The 25,492-nt window shown below is 46.8% G+C and overlaps 1 protein-coding gene across 30 annotated transcripts in view; it reads right to left on the bottom strand.

The window, feature by feature from the left end:
• LOC132597126 (metabotropic glutamate receptor 7-like) overlaps positions 1–25,492 on the bottom strand; it is a 303,251-nt gene that overhangs the window by 126,742 nt on the left and 151,017 nt on the right. Inside the window, exon 4 of one of the 30 annotated variants that reach the window (XM_070045274.1) lies at positions 5,025–5,211. The exons of the other annotated variants lie outside the window; for them this stretch is intronic. The gene's annotated coding sequence lies outside the window, so the exon portion shown is untranslated. Of the gene's footprint in view, positions 1–5,024; positions 5,212–25,492 lie in introns of those variants that run through there. 30 annotated transcript variants of the gene reach the window in all.

Below are 25,492 nucleotides of genomic sequence, written 5' to 3'. Positions count from 1 at the left end.
CTCAGCGGTGTTCGTCACCCTGAGGCGCTGACAGGCTTAGATTTGGGTTGGTTTAAGTAGGCGGCCGCATCGCTAGAGACACCGCAGGCTAACGGCCTCCTTGCAGGGTTAATTTACTAACACCAATTGTCTGAGTCCTTCCTCTTACTCAGTCACTTCACTTCCTACGCCTCACTTTCTCTTCTGCAAAGTGGATATTCAGTAGTAAATTCTCTGTGGAGGTGTCAGTACAAAACAAAGTGATTATTAGGAACCACGATCATGTCCTGAATGCACAGAACACGTCACCGTTTGCCAACCACCGTGTCAAGTCAGCAGAAACAACAGAAATTAAGAGCTCTCCGCAGAAATTCACACACCCGTGCACCAGGTAAGGGACCACAGGCAGACGTTCACTCAGCCTTTCCTGTGTCCCTCACGGAGTTCAAGCTCTCTCCTGGGCGGGGCGAGCACAGACACTTAGCGGGAGTTTAACTACTTTTAAAATGCGCTGATACAACCATGTCTCACTTTTGTTTGGATCAATCAGCAAACGCTTTTTGGAAACCCCAAATTCTCCACACCTCCTACCTTTCGTGCTGCCATAGGCTCAAAGCTGCCGACACCGCTCCTCAGGCCGCGTCGTCAGGAGAGGCGGGTCTGCGTGCTGCTCCTCAAGCCGCGTCGTTAAGGGAGGCGGGTCTGCGTGCGGACGCACGGCGAGCGCGCAGAAGTCCTCGAGCCCCGCCCCCACGGGCCCGCCGGGAGGCTTAAACCGCAACCGCGCGGCTCGGGAGGGCGTTGATGCCCGCGCCAACACCAGGCCGCGCGTGGACTCCGGAGCGCGGCATGGAGGGCCCGGCCTAGCTGGGGCCCGTGGCCCTATATCTTCGGGCCGCAGCCGCCGGGCGGTGGGCGCCCGAGGGGCCGGGAGGCGAGCCGGGGCCCCCAGGCGGGTGTGGGCATCCTGTCTGCAGCCAGCGTCCCCGAGGCCGCGCTCAGGCCACGAACACTCGGTGAAGCTGCGCCCGGACAGCGCGGCCGACTCCTTCTCGCGCTCTGAGGACCTGTGCGCGCTGCAGGACTCGGTGCCTCTGCCCTCCGTGCGGGCTTCCCTGAGGGAGGGCCTGCTGGACTTAACGCCTTCTGCCTCCGCGGGTAGACTGGGCGCCGCTCCTGAGCACCCTCTGCCCCTGATCTGTATCCAGAGCTTCTTCCAGCCACGGCTTGTCGAGACAGGTTTGTACTTCCCGCTTCCAGGGGCCCTCGTGTGGGCGCTGAGAAGCGGGGTTTTAAATGGTTAACGGTGGAGGGTGGGCACTAGAACCGGTGCCCAGTGCCCGGGTGTGCCTGCACTAGACGGGGCGTGCGGCCTAGGACTCCTGCCAGCTCGGTGACCCCGGCCGAGTGCCTTAAGGCTTCAAGGTCTCAGTGTTCTCATCTGTAGCATGGGCTTCACAGGACCCAGCCTCTGTGGCGATTACAAGGATGCACTTTGTTAATGCTTCTAGACTCTACAAAGTAGAACACTTAGCACAGTTTGGAGCATCGTTAATTGTTGCACAGATGTTACCTGGTCTGTTGAATGACTTTGCCTGGTACACACCAAAGCGATTAGGAAATGGATATATCCCAGCTTCATTTCCTTTCCATTCAAACAGGGCTCAGGAAAAAAAAAATTTTTTCAATAGGTGTATCATATATAGTGGAAAGAGCACCGGTGTCAAGGCAGCTTAGGGTTTGAATTCCAGGGCTGATGCTCTCTGTGGCCTGGACAGGTTTCTTTTGCACTACAATCCCCACACTTGTAAAATGACATTAAAAACCACTCTTTCTGTGGGTTCTTAGAATTAATTAAGCAGGTTATGTGTGTAAAGTATCCTGGCACTTGAATGAGTTGTCAGAACCAAGGGCTGCTGGAGACCATGCTTCTGCCCTAGGTAATCTTCCCTTCTGCTGGGCAGCAAGTAAACACAAGCACAGGAGTCAGTGCTCTGGAAGAAGTGAGTTCTGCTGCTACAGAGCACAGAACCTCTTTTTTCTTTGATTTAATTTTTATTCTATATTGGAGGATAGTTGATTTACAATGTTGTGTTAGTTTCAGGTGTACAGTAAAGTGATTCAGTTATACATATATCCATTCCTTTTCAGATTCTTTTCCCGTACAGTTTGTTACAGGATATGGAGTAGAGGTCCCTGTGCTATGCAGTAGGTCCTTGTTGATTATTTTATATATAGTCGTGTGTATATGTTAATGCCAAACTCCTAATGTTTCCCTCCCCGCCATCTTTCCCCTTTGCAGAGCACAGAAACTTGGAAGGGAAAGTTCAGGGTAGGATTCTTGGAGGAAGGGCTGTCCTCTCTAAGGATATGTAGAAGCTCCTGGGGTGGCAGGAGAAAGCAGTGTGTGTTGAAGTTTGAGAAATGTAAGAAAATATGGCAAAACTAATGTACAGGGCTGGAACTCAGGGTTTGGGAAAGAAATGAGAGTTAATACTGAAAACGTAGTGGGGCCCAACAGAAAGGCGCCTTGTTTGTCCTGTCAGAAGTTTGGATGTTTATCCTGAAGGCTGCAGGAAACACCAAAGAACAGTGAAATGGAATTCTGGTTTAGAGACTCACTTGGACCTCCATGTGGAAGGCAGTTGATTGGGTGCAGGGTGAATTGTAATCTAAGGGTCCCACTTAAGTTATAAAAGGTGGGACCGGGTTTTGCAGATCTGAGAGAGAATGGGTGAGGCCTGGTGAGCAGTTAGAAAAGGGAGGGCAGCAAGCGTGGGTGACATTTCACAGCTGCATCTTTTTGAGAGATACAGAGCACAGTAGAAAGGGATTGAGGGTGGCGAGAGGATCTTCCTTCATCTTCAGTGCTTTAGAGGGGCCTGGTAGACAGGTTTGGGCCCAAGGTACAGATCTGGGCTTTTGGGAGGACAGGTGTTTGAAGGCATGGTAGAGACTTAGGTTAACCACAAGAATATCCAAAGAATCATAGGTCTGAGAGTTTTTTTAAGTGAGTATATTTGAGGATGTTTATAAGCTGAGAGAAAGTAGCCAACAGAGGAAGGGTGTAAAGATCTAGGAAAGGAAGTGATTGTTCATTTGTTTTTGAAAAGCTGAACACTTGTCGTGTGCCTGGCCCGTTTCTAGGATCTGGGGTTCACAGCATCTGTTATCTCTTCTGCAAGGACAGTTCAATTTATGCCCTGGTGAACAGAAGTCAGATTATTCTTTGCATCCCATCCAGGTGTAAGAACTGTTTTGTACCTCTGAAGGGAAGCAAGCTCTATCCTTTGGTCACCTGCTGATGATAATAGCATTGGCTGAGACCTGACCATTTACAACGAAGGCACTTCTGTAGGTAATAAGTTCCAGGAGGGCCCGAACTGAGTATGTCTGTTTCAGCATTTAGCATGGTTTAGCATCTGAGAGGCCGGTACATTATTGGCATATAGTAGACTTAAAAATGAGTATTTGTGGATTGTCTGAATGAGTGGATTTGTGTGATTCACATCCTATTTGCAGGTCCTATGCGCTGCAATGGATTTTCAGTGTCAGGTTGTGACAGTATTTATTACGGGGATTGGCATTGTTCCCTATCTAATGGATAAAGATTACACATGAAAGGACTTTACAGTGACATCTCAAAAGCCTCATAGGAATTACTTAACAAAAAAATAAAATTGGATTCTGTATAATTTCTAATTTGTAAGCTGGCCAGAACCCTGGTATTTCAGCCAGTCCTCTGGTAGTTCCGATGACGTCCCCATGATCACCCAGGCATAATCAGAATGGCTTTAGGATTTGAGAGCCAAAATGTTCCTCAGTATTTACGGCTTTGCTAGTCCATTTAAGAAAATGGACTATTGAAAAAATAGCTTCAGACACAATATGGCATTTTATGATTTAGCATGAAATCTGAGAAATATAGAGGTTATCGGAAGCCTGCAATGGTAAAGTTCCCTCTGCTATTGAAGTTATTGTCTTTAAACAAAGATTCTACATCACTAATGCTATATATATATTTTTTATGATATTCAGGTTAATTTCCTGTTCTCTCTAAGGAAGTAATTGGTTGGTTGGTATGAGAGATGGTGTGGCTTCCAAAGGTGAAAAGTATTATTTTGTTGTAATTTCTGGCTACCTAAGGATGGGAGAGGCCCAGGACACTGCAGTCAGTATATTATGTGGAGCAGGTTATATTGTGGTTTATTTATGAACTTTTACATGTTTATTTTCTTTTTTGCGGTACGCGGGCCTCTCACTGTTGCGGCCTCTCCCGTTGAGGAGCACAGGCTCCGGACGCGCAGGCTCAGCGGCCATGGCTCACGGGCCCAGCCGCTCCGCGGCAGGTTGGATCTTCCCGGACTGGGGCACGAACCCGTGTCCCCTGCATCGGCAGGCAGACTCTCAACCACTGCGCCACAAGGGAAACCCACATGTTTATTTTCTATGCAAGTTTGTGTGTGCTCCTTTTTGAGTTTTGGTAGATAAGTGTTTTGTAACTTTGGAATACTTGGAGTTTTATATATATATATATATATATATATATATATATAACTTATATATATATATTTTTTTAACGTAGTAGTTAAAGCCGTGGAGAGTGTACTAGTCTACCTAGGTTCAAATTCTGGCTTTACCCTATGAATTCCCTGTGGCTTCCTCTGCTCACCTATTAAAATGGAGGATAATAAGACTGCTGTGGTGAGTTACTTACTAAGTGCTATTTAAGCATTTGCTATAATGATCCTGTATACTCGAAGGCAAGGAACTTGCCCCTTGATTGTCTCTGTATTCCTATTGTTTAAGAATTCCTAGTGCTTTCCTAGTGCATTGTCTTAGGATAGAGATAGCTCAGTATAGTTCTTCTCACTATAAAATACTGTTACTTTGAAAGTCTTTGCTTATGTACTAATAATCTATGACATATCTGCTGAGGACAAGGAAAGGAATAGTTTTAAAACTGCAATGGATAACAAAAGATTGTATGATGTAATGCCTTTATTATGTAATTATAAAACTAACAAATGATCATGGTAGAAAATTTGAAAAACTCCTAGACAAAAGAGAGGTCAACAAAATTTGGAGTAACTTTCAGAGTGTAGAGTTGTCCATGAATATTAGTGCTTTCATTTTTTCCAGGACTTTAAGTAGACTCTGCTTCTTAAGAGTCTATTCATGATATTTTACTTTAATGATGTTTTCATCATGAGGACACACACACACAGAAATCTGTCAAAAAAAAAAAGGCATGTAAATCACTGATGTTTCAGATAGCCACATGAAATAAAGTGAGAAAGGTCAACAAGCTGAAAGAATGTGGAGTAGCATCTCCTTAATTGCTTACATAACTCTGATAATTACCTCTTTGTGGATAAAGTAATTAATGGGGAATCTAATTCAAGAAAAGTGTATGAACTTCAAGCCTTCTCAAAGCCAAGTATTTCTTTCCACAAAAGGTTACTTTCCACGGCCATTCTTCCTTATTACCAGACAGGGAAAGAGTATTGTATGGCAAAGGGTCTTCCTGAAGGAGGGTGCTTCCCACACTGATTGTCATAAATGACTTCGGAATTACTGTTGCTGTATTACCAAAATCTTAAACTAGGATATTTTTGACAAATGCGGTCCTTAGTTAATTTTTAGAGCTACAAACTGTCAGATGGCTCTGAAATAACAATTGTCTGGCTATTCTTCAGGGTGATCACAATATGGTAATGACCTTGAGGTATCACTAAAAAGCAGGAAGGTGTGAGTCTTCCTTTGGTGCCAGAGTGAAATGCGAGTTGGAGTTGGAAAAGCGGCCCACAACCAAGTGATAGAGAAGGAAATGTGAGGTCATTAGTGAAAAACCAGGTTGAAGTTAAGGTGAAGAGGCATGAGGAAATGGTCAACTGTTCCAGTATTACAAAGATCATCAAGGAGCATATCCATGAATGTGGTTTGTATTGCAATAGCTGAAAAAGAGACAAATATCCTGGCCTGGCCTGCATGGAGATTATATTTTATTGATTCTGATAATAGATTATTGTTGATAAGGGCCTCCTATAAATTATAACCATGCAAAGGCAGCAAGATAAATTTATTTTTCTTTATGTATGTGTTTCTCATACCTACTCACTTCTCTTTTAGGGGAAGAGAAAATCACACACACACAAAATGTCAAGTCTCAGCTATTCCTTTTCAAAATAATTTTTTTCCAAATTCCAGTGGAGGCAATAGGTTAACTGTTAAGATTTGTAAGGCTCAAAAAGCTAGATTTTTACAAAGTGTAGCCAAATTTTATTACATAAATAATAGCTTTGGGAAGAATATATGATGATGAAAATTTGGCAAAAGCTGGATTTTCTTCCGTGAATGACTTCACTGTGTTGGGAGAAGAGGCAGAGAAGAAATCAAAGTAATTAAACATGGGGTGAGTTTTCCTGATAGGGGACTCTAGTGCTTTAAAATAGACTAGATAATCCTAGAGATAATCTGAGGGTAGAACAGACCAATGCCTCATTTCCAATCTGGTACCCTGGAAGAAAACAGTATATTTTCTTTGAGGTCTTGAGAGGTTTTTCTTCAGTTTTGTTTTGGTTTTGGTTCATTTTGTAATCAACCTTATTAAGGTATCATTTACATACAATAAAATGCAGACATTTTTAGTCAAGGGTTCAGTGACTTTTAATTAATGTATACATTTGTTTAACTACCACCCCCATAAAGATAGATAACAATCCTAAAACCCTAGAAAGTTTCCTCCTAGGCTTTTGCAAAAGTATCCCCATCTCCCACCCCAAGGCAACCACGGATCTGTTTTTTTTCTTTAGAGATGACTTTTGCCGAGTTTAGAATTTCATGTAAGTTGAATAATACAGTAGGTGCCCTTGTGATCTGGCTTCACTTGCTCAGCATATGGTTTTTGAGATTCATTCATGTTGGGATGTTTTAAACCAGGAGTTTGGCCTGGGTGGCTGATGTTGTCTGAAGGCACCTATTGGTACATCTGAGTCTCTGGCATTGTCACTCTCTGTTCTTGGCTCCGTATTTTCAACTTTACTAAAAAGCACAAGGTTGAAGTAAGGAAGATCATTGTCAGTATAATGGAGGTGAAGTGGGTTCTGTTATATAATATTCTCAGCATAAATTGACCTGCTTGGAATCATTGTGTTGGTAATCAACAAGGATACTCTTCCTCCAAAAGCCTTGATACTATAAAACTTCTAAAGGATGCTGTCCTAGGACCCTTCTTTTAGTTTTCATTTTTTGGGAAACATTTCTGGAAAATTCAACTGCTCGCAACCTGAAAGAAGCAATTATTCACCTGAAGTCTAACTCTGCTAAAGTTGAGTTGTCCGACCTTTACATGCTGATAGAACCCAAATAGCCTTGCAAAACAATGCTCTCTTATTGGATATAAGCATATAGATTGTTTAAGGTGGACGTGTATATGCAATAAAGTGAAGAAACAAAGAATCTTTGAGTTTCCCTTGCTGGTTTTTTTTATTTTTTCATTTAAGTTTCTATAGCCTATGCTAATAGTTCAGGGAAACCTCAATTTAGTTTTAGGTCCACTCTACATAAATGTTGAAGTACTCCATACCCACCTTTTTTCTACCTTCCTTCTTTTCTTCCATCTTTCCTTTCTAACTTCTTATAATCCATTATACTTAATCCTGCATTTGCTGAGGTGGCAATTAGTGTAGGAAAATTGAAAGCACTGTGAAATTTTGCTGTTCAGAATGCATGTTGACCAAATTCTATATTGAGAAAAGGTCTGAATTTACCCAGAGTAACCCTTTCTCAGCGTCTTTGAATAAAGGCCATAGAAACTGGGCTATATATAATATCCTGACAGGTATGTGGAACTCGTAGCAATTGCCCTAAAGAGCTTACCTAGCATAGATGCATATGAATGCATTTAATGATTGTTTTATTGGCAGCAGTGCCAACATACACAGTCTGTTTTGTTTTATATCATTCTCATTACCTGCTGTTTACCACTGTATAATGGTAATGGTGTGGTATCTATGGCTTGTGAATTTCACGGCCAAATAATATGTAATTTATTGCACACTTCAGTGTAGACGATGGAGACTCCATAACTTTTCATGTGCTCTTTGCCCCTTTGGAATGTATTACACTGAGATCAGGCAAAGTAATAAATTTATTTCAAATGTGCGTGATAGCTAAACATCAATTAGGACTGATGGGCAATATTTCTTCTTCCAGCAAGATAACAGTTTTTAAAGACTAAGCCATTGAACGTGGAGTTACTGAACATGGGACTCAGTTCACTGGGATCCTTCTTAGAAAAATAAAGGACAACTTGAATTGGATTTGTGTGGCTTATTCAAGTAGTAACTAATCAGCTACATCTTGGTGAACTTAATTTGTCACAATCCTTTGGTATTTTATTAACTCTCTTCCCCTTCTTCCCCCGACTCTCATGAGAATGGATCATGAGTATCTTAAAACATACTAAGTCGTCTTCCATCCCTGTTAATCTAAATACAGAAGCACACTTTCCTTATCGAATGCAACTTACTGTCTTTTAGAGTAGCTGTGGTTTTAATTCTCTACAAAATTTAAACCAGCAAAGAGAAACATTTTCAAGGAGGCACACATTCTAGAGCTTTAGAAAGAAGACTTTAGAATTAAGGGCAAATATATCATTTATAGCTAAAGCACCTGAGGCCTAAAGTAGGCAGGTAACCATCAAGGTCAGGGAAGGGGTTGAAGATCAGGTTTCAAGCTGAGAAAGAGTCTAGAGGGACTCAATCTGAGCAGGTCAAAAACCGAAAGGAGATCACGAATGTTCTGGGAAGGCTGGCATCTGGCCTCCAGTGTGGGATTCAGATGGGGAGTGGTTCCTGGGGGAACTGAGCTTCTGCAGTAGGCAGAGAAGTCCACCTCCCCTCCGGAAAGTGCCACTGACATCAGGGAGTTGAGGGGAAAGAGCAATGAATTCCAGTCCACCTGAGAAAGCAGGCCAGACTGATTAACTCTGAATTTAGGCTTATTTCAGATACTTCTTGAGAAAGAACTTGCACAAGAGCAAGTCCCACGCAGCCTCTTTTAAATCCATGCCCAGTATTTTCTGGTGGAGCTGCTTAAACCCTCCAAGTGACTCCAGTATTTTAATTTCACTCTGTATTTAATTCCGACAGTTCTATGATTGATTATTTAATGGGAAAATAAATAGGGTCACAAAAGAGTGTGAATGTATTTTACAGAATGAGGATGGGCGGAGTGGAGCAGTCTGAAATAGGACACCAATAAAAAGGGATCTTGGTAAAGAAGGACATCTATTAGAAATGGAGAGGAATTCCCAAGGGAATTAGTGCCTGACACCACGCCCTTCTCTCTGGATGTTTAGAAGCTAGTTTCTAATTTTATTTTCATAGGAGATGTCCCTGTGATGAATTGTCTTTAATTCCATACTATTTATCACATGGACATATTGTGAAGTTTGTGTGAGAGAAAGCAAGTATTAGAATTTGTCTTGCAAGCAGCTATAAGCACTGCCTGTAACAGTCTAGGATAGAAGGAAAAGGAAAGGAGGGTGGAAACAAAGGAGAAAGACAGCTAATGATGCTGGAGTCTCTTGCTAGGATTTGTGGTATCTCGTTTTGAAACTAAGTACAGAAAGTCAGAACTTGACTGATTGTTTCTTGATCACGGTTTGTTTTCATTTTTGCTTTTTTCTTGCTCTCTCATCAGTTATTCCAGCCAGTGCCATGTCATTTTCAGTTTCAGTAAGCATGCCTGTCTTGTTTCCATTTGCATTATTCATGCAAACGTTGATTGAACTGATGACCCCGAGTTATCACGGAAACATTAGATACACCAGTGGATACATTTCTTAATTTTAGAAAAAAATTCCCGAGTGAAGGTTAAAATAACTCCTCTTCAATTTGTCAGTTAAAAAAACTTCTCCTAACATACAATACCTCATTGCCTAACAATGCCAGATAAATGAAGAATTGCTATGTATTCATGAATGCAGGCTAGTCTGTATATTTTTTGGCAGGTATGACCGTTACCGAGGGTAATGGCCTTGTTTGCTGGCCATGTCCTGTCTCCTAGAAAGTTGTACTTTCCGTTTTCTTTCAGTTGGTCCATTGGATATCAGAGGTGAATTTATAAAACTATACTTCCCTTTACACTTACTTTGTTTTGTTTTGTTTTGTTTTACTTGAAGTATAGTTGATTGACAATGTTGTGTTTCAGATGTACCGCCAAGAGATTCAGATATATATATTTCTTTTTCAGATCCGTTTCCTTTATAGGTTATTACAAGATATTGAATATACTTGCCTGTGCTATACAGCAGGACCTCATAGTTTAGCTACTTTATACATAGTATACACTTACTTTGTGTGATCCACGCTGGTCAGACCACATAATTATTTTCACTTCTGATATAATTTTTTCAGGTCCAACCTCAAATCTTTGATGAGAAGATATTTTAAAATAAGTTTAGCATCTGTGTGCTCTAAATCCAACAGTAGTTATTAGAGATATGATTTTGCACTAGGTATTCCTCTCTTTTTTGTTCTTGGCCAACCAATTGAAAATTAGTTTTTATTTTCTGGTTGGTTTGCTAGATGTTTATGACTATAATAAACGTGTTAAATTTTCTCTCATATCTTAAAGCACAATCTGAATTAGCAATGGATATTGTGCTATACATAGGGGCTGTGATATAAATATAGTTTCTAACTTCAAAAACATATAGCCTAGAAGGGAACACAGACACATATGCAGCAATTATGGCAACTGCATCTGTTTACTAAGTGAAATAGTACTGAGATGCATAAAGTGCTAGCAAGCCTTGAACAGGCAAATCAGCTTCAAAAATAGATGCGCAGTTCTTTAAAAATCTTTTTAACATTTTTCCAGCTACATGTAGAATATAACTTAGCATAAAAACGGTATGGGTTTGAGGATATGGGGAGGGGGAGGGTTAAGCTGTGACAAAGTGAGAGAGTGGCATGGACATATATACACTACCAAACATAAAATAGCTAGTGGGAAGCAGCCGCTTAGCACAGGGAGATCAGCTTGGTGTTTTGTGACCACCTGGATGGGTGGGATAGGGAGGGTGGGAGGGAGACAAAATAGGGAGGGGTTATGGGGATGTATGTATATGTATAGCTGATTCATTTTGTTATATAGCAGAAACTAACACAGCATTGTAAAGCAATTATACTCCAATAAGGACATTTAAAATAAATAAATAAGTAAAAGAAGACTGACTCATGCAATTTAAAAAAAAAAGAAATTCTTTTCTCCTGGATTCAAGAGAAGGGATGAAGTAAAAGGATGAGGAAGAACAAGAAGAGGAAATGTGAGCGTGGAGAGGGTAGGAGGAAGAGCAGAAGGCAAATAAGTGTATGTGCTTCCCTTGCCATCCCTGACTTTTTTTTTTTTTTTTTTTTTTGCGCTTCAGGAAAACCCAAAAGCCAGAGAAGAGCACGGAGGTGGTCACCACTGCATGTGAACAAAAAGGTGGAGAGAAGAGAATGGTGGTAATCTGGGCAGGCAACTGGAGGATGACCTGAGTGCATCTCGCCAGGGAACAGTCCCTGTTCCATAGAACCCCTGAAGATGCCAGACTCTTATGTTTAGATGGGGGGCCGAAGGCATCTGTGGGGTCACCACATACATCACTCCTGGAGGTGTTGTTCACATTGTGTTCTTTGTAAAGAGTGTCCCTGGTGAGGTTCAACATCTCCCTCTGCAGGACCCAGCCTTGCCCTCCCAACCCGCCGAGGTCAGCAGGCAACATCCCCAGTAAATCACCAGGTGTGATGAGATATCTGGAGTGGCCCTGGTACCCCCCAGTTCAGGCGTCCTGGGGAAAGGGTGAGGAGCACAGAGGCACCGGGGCTTCTTCTCACGCAAGCAGACAGCTCACCTGGCCCAGCGCTGCTGCATCCCTGTGGGCACGCGGTAGCCCTGGCATCCGGTAGGGGACACTGCAGGATCCACACCTGGCTGGTATTTGCCCACCCCTTGGGGACCCCGCAGCCTCTGTGGAGCCCCACTGAAGGGCCTGGGTCACCTCATGGCACCATTTCTCTTTACCATAGATGTGTAAAAATTGAATACAACACACACACAAAATGAAGGCAATTCAAAGCAATGCTAATTTAGGATGAGTTAAAGGGCCAGGATTCCAAATTAATTATGACCTTAAAATTAGATAACAAATACATCTGGTTTTATTACCTGCTGAAAAGCAGTGTCTTCTACAAACTTTTCATGTTGGGATACAGCAAAGCTATAGAATTTATGATTCTATGACCACAGCATCAGGATATTTTTAAATTAAAAAGCACAGGCAAGTTTGGCTGGGGTGTTAAAGAAAGAAAAATGATTATTAGGGGAAAAGGGAACATTGCGGTTCTCTGCCCACTTCCACTGTGCTGGTCTCATGATGGGCCGTGTTGCGTGTGGGCTGGAGGGACAGGGTCACTACTCCCACCTGTGTCATCAGACCTCCCACTCACAGCGCCCAGGTGGGAGGGACCCACACTTTTCACCCTGGAGCCCCAGAGCCTCCCCTTTCCTCTGCATCACTTTCACTGTTCAGTGGACCAATCAGTTGAATGCCGCCCGGCCAAATGCCCAGGTTAAATCGCCCCTGTAGGACAGGTCTCTCTGCTACCAGAACACACTTGGCAAAGAGCAGCAAACAGGCCCCAGTGCCCTGGGGATGTGAGCCCTGGGGATGTCAGGGCCCAAAGTCACTTGCAGGGTCTGAGTAGCCCCCTGGGTCCCACACACCGACCCCAGGGAGCCCACCACCCCACTGACTCCAGTCCCTGCCTTTGTGTGGCAGGTTCTGGTCTGACACCTGTGAGGACTGTGACCTGGAGGCCTCAGCCTGAGACTCAGAGGGGATGGAGCTTGTGCAGCGTCTGGCAGCTTAAATGAGACACGAGGCCAAGGAAGGAGGGCTGCCTCTCTGCTCCCCCTCCGCTCCTGAGTCAGCTAGTGAGTGCCGGTTACTTCCTGTCGGAGCGGTACAGATTTAGCATAAATTTTAGATATAGGTCTTATTTTTAACAGTGAAAGGCTGTTACATCAAGCAAAATTGATCTCCTCCTCGGTTTTTTTTTTAAACATTTCTATGTAAGACAACACACAAGTATAGAAAAGCACCCTCCACAAAGGGAGGGCTCAGTGAATTACAGTGGGCGCTCCACTCTGGGGAGCAGTAGTTTTTCCCTCTGTGAAAGCCCAGATGCTTCTGAGAAGCTCCTCTCAGCTTCCTTACTCTGGCCCGACCTCCACAGCGGAAATCCCAAAGGGACTGGATTCTCCCAGCCCTCCAGCACCCTCCACTACTTTCTGATTGTGCTGCCACACTCATTTTGAGTTATTTGTGTGTAAATCACTGCACTTGGAATATACATGGAGTAACTGATTTCATTCTTATAACCAAATAAGTTAGCACTTATTCTTCTCCCCTTCTACAGGGGGTAGCCAGGGTGCTGGGGACGTCCTGTATATTGAACTGGGTGTTGGTAACAGATGTGTTTATATTTACAAGAAACCATAAAGCTCTACGCTTAAGATCTGTGCCCTGTACAATACACCAAGTAAACTTCAATTAGAAAGAGATGCCAAAGAAATTTCCCCACAAAAAAACTTCAGGGCCAGGTGGCTTCCTCTGATTTCTACCAAACATTTAAGACAGAAACGATGCCCGTCTCCTACACACTCTTCCAGAGAACAGATACAGAGGGAACACACCCACACTGCTTTCATCGGACCAGGAGAATACTGATGTCATACCCGCAGCAGATATTACAGGACAGGAGAAATTACAGGCTAAACACTTCTGAATGTCGATGTCAAAATCCAAAAGCAAATATTAGCAGTCTAAATCTAGAGGTTTTCAGAAAGGAAGGAAACTAGGATTTCGTGGCGGTATTTCCAGTGGTTGATGTGGACAGGATCACTGGGTGTTTGGGTGCTGCCTGGGAACGTGGAGAGAAGGGACAATGCCATCGGGTTAGTGGAATGAACATTTGGTGACAGAGATTAGGAGGGCCTGGGTCATCCTCAGAGACAGTCCTGGGATGGGGTCTCTAGGCTGTGGCTATGGAGGGGTCCCTCTAGAAGGGCATGGGCCTCTCTCCTGTGCCACTGCAGGGTCTAGGGATGGATGAGGAGTTTGTAGGGGCTGGATTTTGATGAGGAAGGATGAGCAGAGAAGGTGCGCCCTCAGAGCCAGTGCAGCCACGGCCCCTCCCCAGCCAGGCCGTAGCCCAGGCTACTCCGACAGTTGCTCACATCAATAGTCAGGCGACAGTGGGGCACGCCAGCTTCACCCACTAAACCACCAAGCACAGCCCAGCAGGCCACTGTCCTCATTAATCAGCACGACCTGTGCATCCAGGGCTGGTTGTTGAAGACCAAGGTAATTTGTTAGAGACGTGCCATGTGGGCAACTGGCTTGGAGAGACCAGGGCTCTGAGCCACGTGGAGACAAGCCGACCACTGGTCAGACCACCAGGAGGCTCACCCAGTGTGTGAAGACGCTGAGGGAGGAGGGACGTAGATGGGACCCCCTGATCCTTCAAGGGACCTTCTTTCAGGGATATTTAAGAGCTGTGGGGTCAGGGATCAACATGTAAGGGAGGCAGCGGGTCAGGCATGGGCCCTCCTGTCGGCTCAGACCCCTCCTGTCCTTGGAGCAACCATGGGGCAGGCAGGAGGATTGGGGGGATGGAGGGAGGGGAGCCCTGGGCTCAGGGGTCCAGAGCACCATCTAGAGGATTCAGGGGTTCAGGGATTTCTGTCCCAGGGAACCAACTACATTCCTGTCCCACATCCATCTGTCATCAGCTTTGCGACTCCGGGAAAGTCACTTACAATCTCAACATTTTCGTGCCATGTACCATAAAATATGGTTCACAGCACCTGCCATGAGTTCCCCACGGGGCTGATGTGGGGATCACAGGAGATGATGACAGATATTCTTCACAAGCTCTAAAGCATCACACCCATAACCTTCCGCACTCCCCTGCCCTGTGGCATCCAGGTCCCCTCTCTGGAGGCAGCACTACCACATTTCTTGCTTATTCTTCCAGACATTTAATATTTGCACACTTAGGTAGCACTTATGAAGTAACCGTCATTTTTCATCAGGGTCTACCTGATTTGCTGTATTAAGCTTCATCATGTAATACTAAGTGGGCCCTCTTAACATTTCCATTATCACAGAACAAGGAACTGAGGACAGAGGGTCTGCATAACTTTCCCAGGTTCATGTGGCTTCTGGTATGATTTGAATCCAGACCATCAGGCACCAGCCCCCACTCTGTCGGTCACTGTGCTGTGCTCCCTTTCTGTATTATCTCACTAAATAAAGTCATGTCCCCGTGCAGTCAGCCTGCTGGCTATTTTAAGTGCACACCACATTGCAACACCCTCTTCTCAGCCCAGCTTCGATTCACATGACTCCCCTAGACTCCCCTAGGAGGCTGGTGAACAAAGAGAAGAGATGTGTGACCTGGGAATGAATTGACACCTCTGCATGGTCTTCTCCCAGCAACATATCAATAGTTCTCTCAGTTTCTGTCGTGTTTTCCTGGATCATGACTCGGGTACCAAGAAGAAAAGGAAGATTATAAAGGAATCAAACACAGGATGCACAAGAATATCATCTGCGATCAAGATAATCTGCTGGCCATCCGCAGCGGTGGTTCAGGCACATCAGAATCAGCATCTGGCCAAACAACAGGGTAGGGACACAAATAGCACCCCCACTAACCACTCCATTGAAGGTACTGTGGAAATAATACCAGCAAGTAGATTCAGGAGCAATGGCTGTAGTTTGTACAGCAGAGCCTGGATCTGGCTGAGGGAGGATTGGGCAGGGAAGGTGCCCACTCAGAGCCGGTGCAGCCACTGCCCGCTCTTAGGCAGGGCTTAGTCCAAGCTGCTCAGATGAGTGGTCAGTTTCTAGTCAGTGAGACCCTGGGGTCCTGTAAACTTCATCTGTTAAGCCACCAAAACACCAGCCCAGTAGACCCTGTTCCCAGCTAATGAATATTAACTGCTCATCATCCAGGTTTGATCAGTTGAAGATGATGCTAATTCTCTGTGCAACTGTCATGTGGGCAGTTGGTTTGGACTGTCCTGGGTTTTGAGTCAGGGAGTCAAGTAGACTACTGGTCATTCAGGGTGGTCACCTGACCACCAGGAAGTCTCACTGCAAATCAGCTGCTAGAATCAAGTGCTGAGGGGGAAGGGAGGGAAGATGCACACACATTTGGATACCCCGGTCCATCAGGGGGTCTGCATTTGGGGGAAAGACATTGTATTTGGGGTCAGGGATTGAAACGTAGAGCCAGGAGGTAGGTCCAGATTTGAGCCATTCTCTTGGGCCAGGCACCTCGTCCGAGTACCAGCTGTCTCCCTGCAGCATCCTTGGGGCAGGAGGATGTGGGAAAGGGAGTGAGGAGAGCTCTTGGTTTGTGTATCCAGGGCATGATCTCATGTCCATGTGTTCAGGAATCTCTATCCCTCCCCTGCCTCAGACCCATCACTCATCAGTGTTGTGACTCTGGGCAAGTTACTCAATCTGTCTAAATTTCAGTGCCCTGAACCATAAAATATGGGTCACAGCCCCTACTCTGCCCACCCCACAGTGCATCACAAGAAATAATATTCTTGCCATGAGCTCTAAAACTTCTTACTCATGTCATCAATGTGAAAAAGTAGGCTCTATCCTCCTGTTTGTAGCCTCCTAGGTGCCCTTTCTGGAGACGACCTACTTATTCTTCCAGGCATTTAATACTTGAACATTTATGTAGGTAGCACTTATGAAGTACCCATCATTTTTCTTCAGGCTTTGTATTTACTAATTTTTAGCCTCAGAACATAATACGAATAAGCAGGTCCTACTAATATTTCCATATCCCTGGCCAGGGAACTGAGAAACAGAAGGGCTAAGTAACTAACCTTCCTAGGTACACGTGGCGTTCAAATAGTCTATCTATCTATCTATCTATCTATCTATCTATCTATCTGTCTATCTATATCTGGATATGTCACATTTTGTTTATCCATTCACCTGTTGGACACTTAGTTGTTTCCTACTCTTGCTTTGCCTTATTTATTTTATGTTTTTACACACACTGCATGACATGCGGGCCTTAATTCCCTGACCAGGGATCAAACCCATGCCCCCTGCAGTGGAAGTGTGGAGTCTTAACCACTGGACCACCAGGGAAGTCCCCTGCTTTGCCTATTTTAGAATCAGATTATTTGTTTTTGTTTGTTTGTTATTTGCTATGGAGTTGTTTGAATTCCTTATAGATTTTGGATATTAACCTCTTATCATACATGTGGTTTGCAAATATTTTTTCCCATTCCTAGGTTGCCTTTTCATTGTGTTGATTGTTTCTTTTGCTCTCCAGGAGCTTTTTAGTTTGATGTAGTCCCATTGGTTGCTTTTTGTTTTTGTTGCTTGTGGTTTTGTTGCCATACCCAAAAAATCATCACCAAGACCAATGTTAAGGAGTTTCCTCTTTATGTTCTCTTCTAGGAGTTTTACAGTTTGAGGTCTTACATTTAAGTCTTTAATCCATTTCAAGTTAATTTTTACAAATGGTGTAAGATAGGGGTCCACTTTCTTTGTTTTGCATGTGGGTATCCAGTTTTGCCAACACCATTTACTGAAGAGACTATCTTTTCCCTGTTGAGTATTCTTGGATCCCTGTCAATTAGTTGCCTGTATGTGTGTGGATTTATTTCTCGGCTCTTGATTCTGTTGCATTGGTGTATGTGTCTGTTTTCATGCCAGTACCATACTATTTTGATTACTCTAGCTTTGTAGCATAATTTGAAATCAGGAAAAGTGTTGCCTCCAGCTTTGTTCTTCTTTCTCAGGATTGCTGTGGCTTTTGAAGTCTATTGCAGTTCCATACGAATTTTAGGATTGTTCTTTCTATTTATGTAAAAAATATCATGGGAATTTTGATAGGGATTGCACTGGATCTGTAGATTGTTTTAGGTTGTATGGACATATACTCTCTGAGTGAGATGTGCATGTAAATGATTTGCCTAAGACTTATTAAAGCAAAACAAAAAAAGTCAAACTGCTACATTAGAAAATACTAAACGTGTAGAGTATGGGCGGCTGGTGTGTGCTCGGGATGACCCAGCCCCCTCCAGGCCAGAGAAGTGGGTGGGAAGTAGCAATTACAACAGACAAGGATGACCCTCCCTGTTTACCCCTCCCTCTGGGCCCATTTTATTCCGGGCTGCATCGTTTAAACTCAAAACACACTTTTAATATAGGGCCCTTGTAGCCATCTTGTTGTGCTACTCTTCACAACCCATGAGCAGGGTCACAGGAAACTGTAAACAGGTCTGGCTTTCCATGTTACCACTCATACAAGCCAGTGCTTTTCCACACTTGATCTACAGATCACAGACACGTGAGGATTATGCAAAAGAACAAGAACAAAGCTTTATTATAAGTTTCACATCGAAACAGGGTCCACACGAGGCCCAGCCTGGGAGGAGGTGGACACTGATGGCCTCGCCCCAAAATTATTGGCTCAGGCCAACTTCCTCCTCTTAAACCCCAAGGTAATGAATCGCGACCTGGAGGAGAATGACTTGGTCGATAGCCCAGTGGTTTTTTGTCCAGCCAAGCCCTGGGCAGGTGATGAGGGGGCCCTAAGAGCAAGGCTGCACCTTGCTGTGCCCACTGCGGAGCTGAGGCTGATAGGAGTAGAGGCCGGAACCGACACACCCCTAAAGTCAGCCTTGGCTGGGCATGGGCTGCGCCCTCTGCTGGAAGTAGGGGGGCCCTGCCTGGGTGCGCCCCCAGGGATGTGAGTTAAGATGGGGGCAGTAGTGCCTCCAAACCTAGGCTGCTTCTTAGGGCTGGGTCCCATGGTCACCGTGGGGTGGCTCTGGTGAGGCGGGCCCCAGGAGTTCAGGCCCATGCTGCCCCCATTGCTGTGTGTGGTGCTCGGGGGCCCCCTCTTTCTTGCCGTAACTCTGAGAGCTGCAAACATGCAGCTCAGATCTGCGGGGCCGCCCAAAGCTGGGGGGCTTGGAGCAGACGCAAAGGCTGGAGCTTTCCGTTTCCTGGGGAAGAGCTGGGGAGAGCTGCCCAGGTCCCCGATGGCATAGGTCTCATCCCGCAGCGCACTGTTGATGCGCCGGAACGCTGCTTCCTTCTCCGAGTCTAGGTCTTCGGCGGTGACCCGGAAACCCGGCTCAGGGGCTGGGGGCAGCCTCAGAGGCTCACCTCGCCTGTGCGGCAGCAGAGGAATCCTGCGTTTTCCGGGCCTGGGACTGTCAGATGTGCAGGAGCCCTTCCTCCAGGGCCCTTTCTGCCCTCTTGCTGCCTCTGCATTTTTGTCAGGCTGGCTTTTCCTCTGGGAAACCACCGGAGCTGCAGAGGGCGATGGAGGGCCCTCCTCGCCCCCTGTCTTCGCAGACTTCTGGGGCAGCCCTTGCGGTATGGCGGGACCCCTCCTTCTTTCCACTGGCAGGAAACCTCGGGTGGAGCTATATGAGCTCGTGATGGCGTTTCTTTGGGGGCAGGAACTCATACAAGAGGTCTGCTGTTTCCTGGCGGATCTGTCCTCTGCCCACTTGGCGTGGAGGTCTCTCTGCAGAGGTCCAGGCCTGGGCACGAAGAAAGAGCCCCCCAGGGGCCTAAATGCAGATCGTGCGCCCCCGGTGTCATCGGGGCCGCTTCTGTGGTCTTCGTTCCTCCCTGTGACTGTGGGGACTTCCTCCTGCTCGGCCATCCCTTGCCCGCTCTCCTCCAGGGCCCTCAACACCGTCTTCTCTGTGCTGTAGTTGTAGTTCGGGACACAGCTGGGTGTCGTGGCCGGCACTGGCTGCCCCTGCGCCACACTGACAGTGACTGTGTCCACTGCGGACACTGAGCTGCGGGACGTCGTGGAGGTGCGAGCACCCATCTCTGCCTTCTTCCGATGGCCTCGCCTGAAGATGGAGATAAGGATCCCCATAAGGAGTGCAGCGTCTGCGGGATGGTAGAATGGGGTCTCAGAGACTCTGTGGCAAAGTGCAGATGCAGAGTCACTGGACATTTGTGGGCTGGCCTGCGAGTGGATAGCCGGCCATAGACAGCTGGGTGACCCGGGCCGGCCACGGGAAGTCGGTGGGCGCGGGGAGCGGGCTGGGGGCAGCCGAGCCCTCCTGGCAGGTGCTGGTCCCCCAGTGCCCGGTGTGAGGGTGAGGGGCAGGGCCTACCTAAGTAACTGCTCCTAGAGAACATGGGTGAGGTCGGTCCGTGGATAGAGAGCTGGGCTCCCGAGCACTCTCCTTCAGCTGCCAACTCGGCCAAAAGCGGAGTGCGCTCTCTTTGGCCTGTTGCCTTTTTATACTCTGAAACCTGTGAGCGAACAATGGGCGTGCGTTGGCGGGGCGCAAAAGTTTAGGGAGGGGTGGCGCATGCGCAGAGTACACGTCAGGCCCTGGGGCGCACAGGTGAGGATGCGCGCCCCTGGACCGTCTAGCGCTTCTGAATCTCCCCGGGGGTCTGAGGGCGGGAGGTGTTTGCCTTGAGGGTGATGAGCTTCTTGGCAGGACAGCTGGCCCTTCTCCCCTGGCCGTGCCCCAGTGCTGTCGGGGTAACTAACTGTACTGGACGGGATCCCCGCCCAGCAGAGTGGGGCAAGGTCGCTGGCTGTGCACCTCCCACAAGAGGCGGCAGCTTTGGCAGCAGCGCCTCTGCGTCCTCCTGCCCTTTCCTCTGGCGGCACTGGAGGGGAGAGCCGCTAAGAACGAAAGTGCCCACACCATCCAGATCCTGCTGGGGTGACACCTGAAGTGGTGACCAGGGGTGGCTGAGAGGGCCATACTTACCATATGACCCAAAAACCCACTCCTAGGCAATTAACCAAGAGAAAAACTTTTCACAAAACACATATGTGAATGTTTTAGCTATCTTGTCCACAATTCCTAAATATAGGACTATTGAGGTTATCCAATTTTCTTGAGTTTGTCATTTTTTAATTGTTCTTGGAATAACACTATGTATACATATTGTTTCACAGTCTAGAGTTAATATTTTACCAATTAAATAAAATTCAGCAGGCTTACATCCATATAGATTCTTTTACCTTCCACTCTTTGTTATAGCTGTCATATGTGTCACATTTATATGACGTCAACGCCACCCTCTGAGACTGTGGTATCCTTTTTTCATACATATACAGGGAATTCCCTGGTGGTCCAGTGGTTAGGACTCAGCACTTTCACTGCTGGGGCCCCGGGTTCAGTCCCTGGTAGGGGAACTAAGATCCCGCAGGTCACGCAGGCGTGGCCAAAAAAAAAAAAAGTCATACATATACAAAATAATGTAAGAGGATAATTTTTCCAGATACTTGCCATTTTTGTTGCCCTTCCTTTGTTCCTGAAGTTGCAAGCTTACTTCTTTCTTGTGTCATTTCACTTCAGCCTAAAGAAGTTCCTTTCATGTAATATTGTTACAGCAAATTGTCTGGTGATGAATTCTCTTAATTTTCTCTCATCTCCATCAGACTTCATTTTGGGTTTTGTTTGACTTTCAGTCTTTAAGGATATCCTTGCTTTAAGGATATCATATCCTAGTTGGTCTTTTCCTTTAATACTTTAAAGATGTTATTCCATTCTTTTCTGGTCTCTGTTTTCTGATGAGAAATCACAGTCCTTCAAGTTGACATTCTGTGATGTATAACAGGTCGGTTATACAAGATTATTCTTCACCTTGGCTTTTTTATCAGGTTGTGTGTCAGGGTGAGGCTTTCTGAGCTTAGGTCTGTGTCTTGAAATCAGTGACGTTTTCAACTATTCTTTTCCTCATATATTTTCTTCTGCACCTTTCCTTCAGACCCTCCAACGGCACAAAGTTAGAACTTGCAATATTGTTTCACATGTCTCTGAGACTTAATTTTTGTTCAGTCATTTATCCCCCTTCAGTTGTCACCCCAGCAGGATCTGGTTGGCTTGGGCACTTCTGGGTTTTTTTTTTTTTTTTTTTTTGCACTTCTGTTCTTAGCGGCTCTCTCCTCCAATGTTACCAGGTGGGAGGGCAGGCGGACGCACAGGCGCTGATGCCAAAGCTGCCACCTTGGGCGGCGGCTGCTGAGCCAGGTACCCTGCTCTCCAGCTTTCCTGCTCTGGTGGCCGGGGACCCATTCTGTACAGTTAGAGCCGGCCGGGAGAGAAGGGGCAGCTGCCCTGCCAAGAAGCTCATCACCCTCAAGGCAAACACCTCCCGCCCTCAGACCCCCGGGGAGATTCAGAAGCGCTAGACGGTCCAGGGGCGCGCATCCTCACCTGTGCGCCCCAGGGCCTGACGTGTACTCTGCGCATGCGCCACCCCTCCCTAAACTTTTGCGCCCCGCCAACGCACGCCCATTGTTCGCTCACAGGTTTCAGAGTATAAAAAGGCAACAGGCCAAAGAGAGCGCACTCCGCTTTTGGCCGAGTTGGCAGCTGAAGGAGAGTGCTCGGGAGCCCAGCTCTCTATCCACGGACCGACCTCACCCATGTTCTCTAGGAGCAGTTACTTAGGTAGGCCCTGCCCCTCACCCTCACACCGGGCACTGGGGGACCAGCACCTGCCAGGAGGGCTCGGCTGCCCCCAGCCCGCTCCCCGCGCCCACCGACTTCCCGTGGCCGGCCCGGGTCACCCAGCTGTCTATGGCCGGCTATCCACTCGCAGGCCAGCCCACAAATGTCCAGTGACTCTGCATCTGCACTTTGCCACAGAGTCTCTGAGACCCCATTCTACCATCCCGCAGACGCTGCACTCCTTATGGGGATCCTTATCTCCATCTTCAGGCGAGGCCATCGGAAGAAGGCAGAGATGGGTGCTCGCACCTCCACGACGTCCCGCAGCTCAGTGTCCGCAGTGGACACAGTCACTGTCAGTGTGGCGCAGGGGCAGCCAGTGCCGGCCACGACACCCAGCTGTGTCCCGAACTACAACTACAGCACAGAGAAGACGGTGTTGAGGGCCCTGGAGGAGAGCGGGCAAGGGATGGCCGAGCAGGAGGAAGTCCCCACAGTCACAGGGAGGAACGAAGACCACAGAAGCGGCCCCGATGACACCGGGGGCGCACGATCTGCATTTAGGCCCCTGGGGGGCTCTTTCTTCGTGCCCAGGCCTGGACCTCTGCAGAGAGACCTCCACGCCAAGTGGGCAGAGGACAGATCCGCCAGGAAACAGCAGACCTCTTGTATGAGTTCCTGCCCCCAAAGAAACGCCATCACGAGCTCATATAGCTCCACCCGAGGTTTCCTGCCAGTGGAAAGAAGGAGGGGTCCCGCCATACCGCAAGGGCTGCCCCAGAAGTCTGCGAAGACAGGGGGCGAGGAGGGCCCTCCATCGCCCTCTGCAGCTCCGGTGGTTTCCCAGAGGAAAAGCCAGCCTGACAAAAATGCAGAGGCAGCAAGAGGGCAGAAAGGGCCCTGGAGGAAGGGCTCCTGCACATCTGACAGTCCCAGGCCCGGAAAACGCAGGATTCCTCTGCTGCCGCACAGGCGAGGTGAGCCTCTGAGGCTGCCCCCAGCCCCTGAGCCGGGTTTCCGGGTCACCGCCGAAGACCTAGACTCGGAGAAGGAAGCAGCGTTCCGGCGCATCAACAGTGCGCTGCGGGATGAGACCTATGCCATCGGGGACCTGGGCAGCTCTCCCCAGCTCTTCCCCAGGAAACGGAAAGCTCCAGCCTTTGCGTCTGCTCCAAGCCCCCCAGCTTTGGGCGGCCCCGCAGATCTGAGCTGCATGTTTGCAGCTCTCAGAGTTACGGCAAGAAAGAGGGGGCCCCCGAGCACCACACACAGCAATGGGGGCAGCATGGGCCTGAACTCCTGGGGCCCGCCTCACCAGAGCCACCCCACGGTGACCATGGGACCCAGCCCTAAGAAGCAGCCTAGGTTTGGAGGCACTACTGCCCCCATCTTAACTCACATCCCTGGGGGCGCACCCAGGCAGGGCCCCCCTACTTCCAGCAGAGGGCGCAGCCCATGCCCAGCCAAGGCTGACTTTAGGGGTGTGTCGGTTCCGGCCTCTACTCCTATCAGCCTCAGCTCCGCAGTGGGCACAGCAAGGTGCAGCCTTGCTCTTAGGGCCCCCTCATCACCTGCCCAGGGCTTGGCTGGACAAAAAACCACTGGGCTATCGACCAAGTCATTCTCCTCCAGGTCGCGATTCATTACCTTGGGGTTTAAGAGGAGGAAGTTGGCCTGAGCCAATAATTTTGGGGCGAGGCCATCAGTGTCCACCTCCTCCCAGGCTGGGCCTCGTGTGGACCCTGTTTCGATGTGAAACTTATAATAAAGCTTTGTTCTTGTTCTTTTGCATAATCCTCACGTGTCTGTGATCTGTAGATCAAGTGTGGAAAAGCACTGGCTTGTATGAGTGGTAACATGGAAAGCCAGACCTGTTTACAGTTTCCTGTGACCCTGCTCATGGGTTGTGAAGAGTAGCACAACAAGATGGCTACAAGGGCCCTATATTAAAAGTGTGTTTTGAGTTTAAACGATGCAGCCCGGAATAAAATGGGCCCAGAGGGAGGGGTAAACAGGGAGGGTCATCCTTGTCTGTTGTAATTGCTACTTCCCACCCACTTCTCTGGCCTGGAGGGGGCTGGGTCATCCCGAGCACACACCAGCCGCCCATACTCTACACGTTTAGTATTTTCTAATGTAGCAGTTTGACTTTTTTTGTTTTGCTTTAATAAGTCTTAGGCAAATCATTTACATGCACATCTCACTCAGAGAGTATATGTCCATACAACCTAAAACAATCTACAGATCCAGTGCAATCCCTATCAAAATTCCCATGATATTTTTTACATAAATAGAAAGAACAATCCTAAAATTCGTATGGAACTGCAATAGACTTCAAAAGCCACAGCAATCCTGAGAAAGAAGAACAAAGCTGGAGGCAACACTTTTCCTGATTTCAAATTATGCTACAAAGCTAGAGTAATCAAAATAGTATGGTACTGGCATGAAAACAGACACATACACCAATGCAACAGAATCAAGAGCCGAGAAATAAATCCACACACATACAGGCAACTAATTGACAGGGATCCAAGAATACTCAACAGGGAAAAGATAGTCTCTTCAGTAAATGGTGTTGGCAAAACTGGATACCCACATGCAAAACAAAGAAAGTGGACCCCTATCTTACACCATTTGTAAAAATTAACTTGAAATGGATTAAAGACTTAAATGTAAGACCTCAAACTGTAAAACTCCTAGAAGAGAACATAAAGAGGAAACTCCTTAACATTGGTCTTGGTGATGATTTTTTGGGTATGGCAACAAAACCACAAGCAACAAAAACAAAAAGCAACCAATGGGACTACATCAAACTAAAAAGCTCCTGGAGAGCAAAAGAAACAATCAACACAATGAAAAGGCAACCTAGGAATGGGAAAAAATATTTGCAAACCACATGTATGATAAGAGGTTAATATCCAAAATCTATAAGGAATTCAAACAACTCCATAGC

This window comes from Globicephala melas, chromosome 3 (assembly GCF_963455315.2).
Source record: "Globicephala melas chromosome 3, mGloMel1.2, whole genome shotgun sequence".
Taxonomy (NCBI): domain Eukaryota; kingdom Metazoa; phylum Chordata; class Mammalia; order Artiodactyla; family Delphinidae; genus Globicephala; species Globicephala melas.
This window is presented reverse-complemented; position numbering and strand designations above follow the sequence as displayed.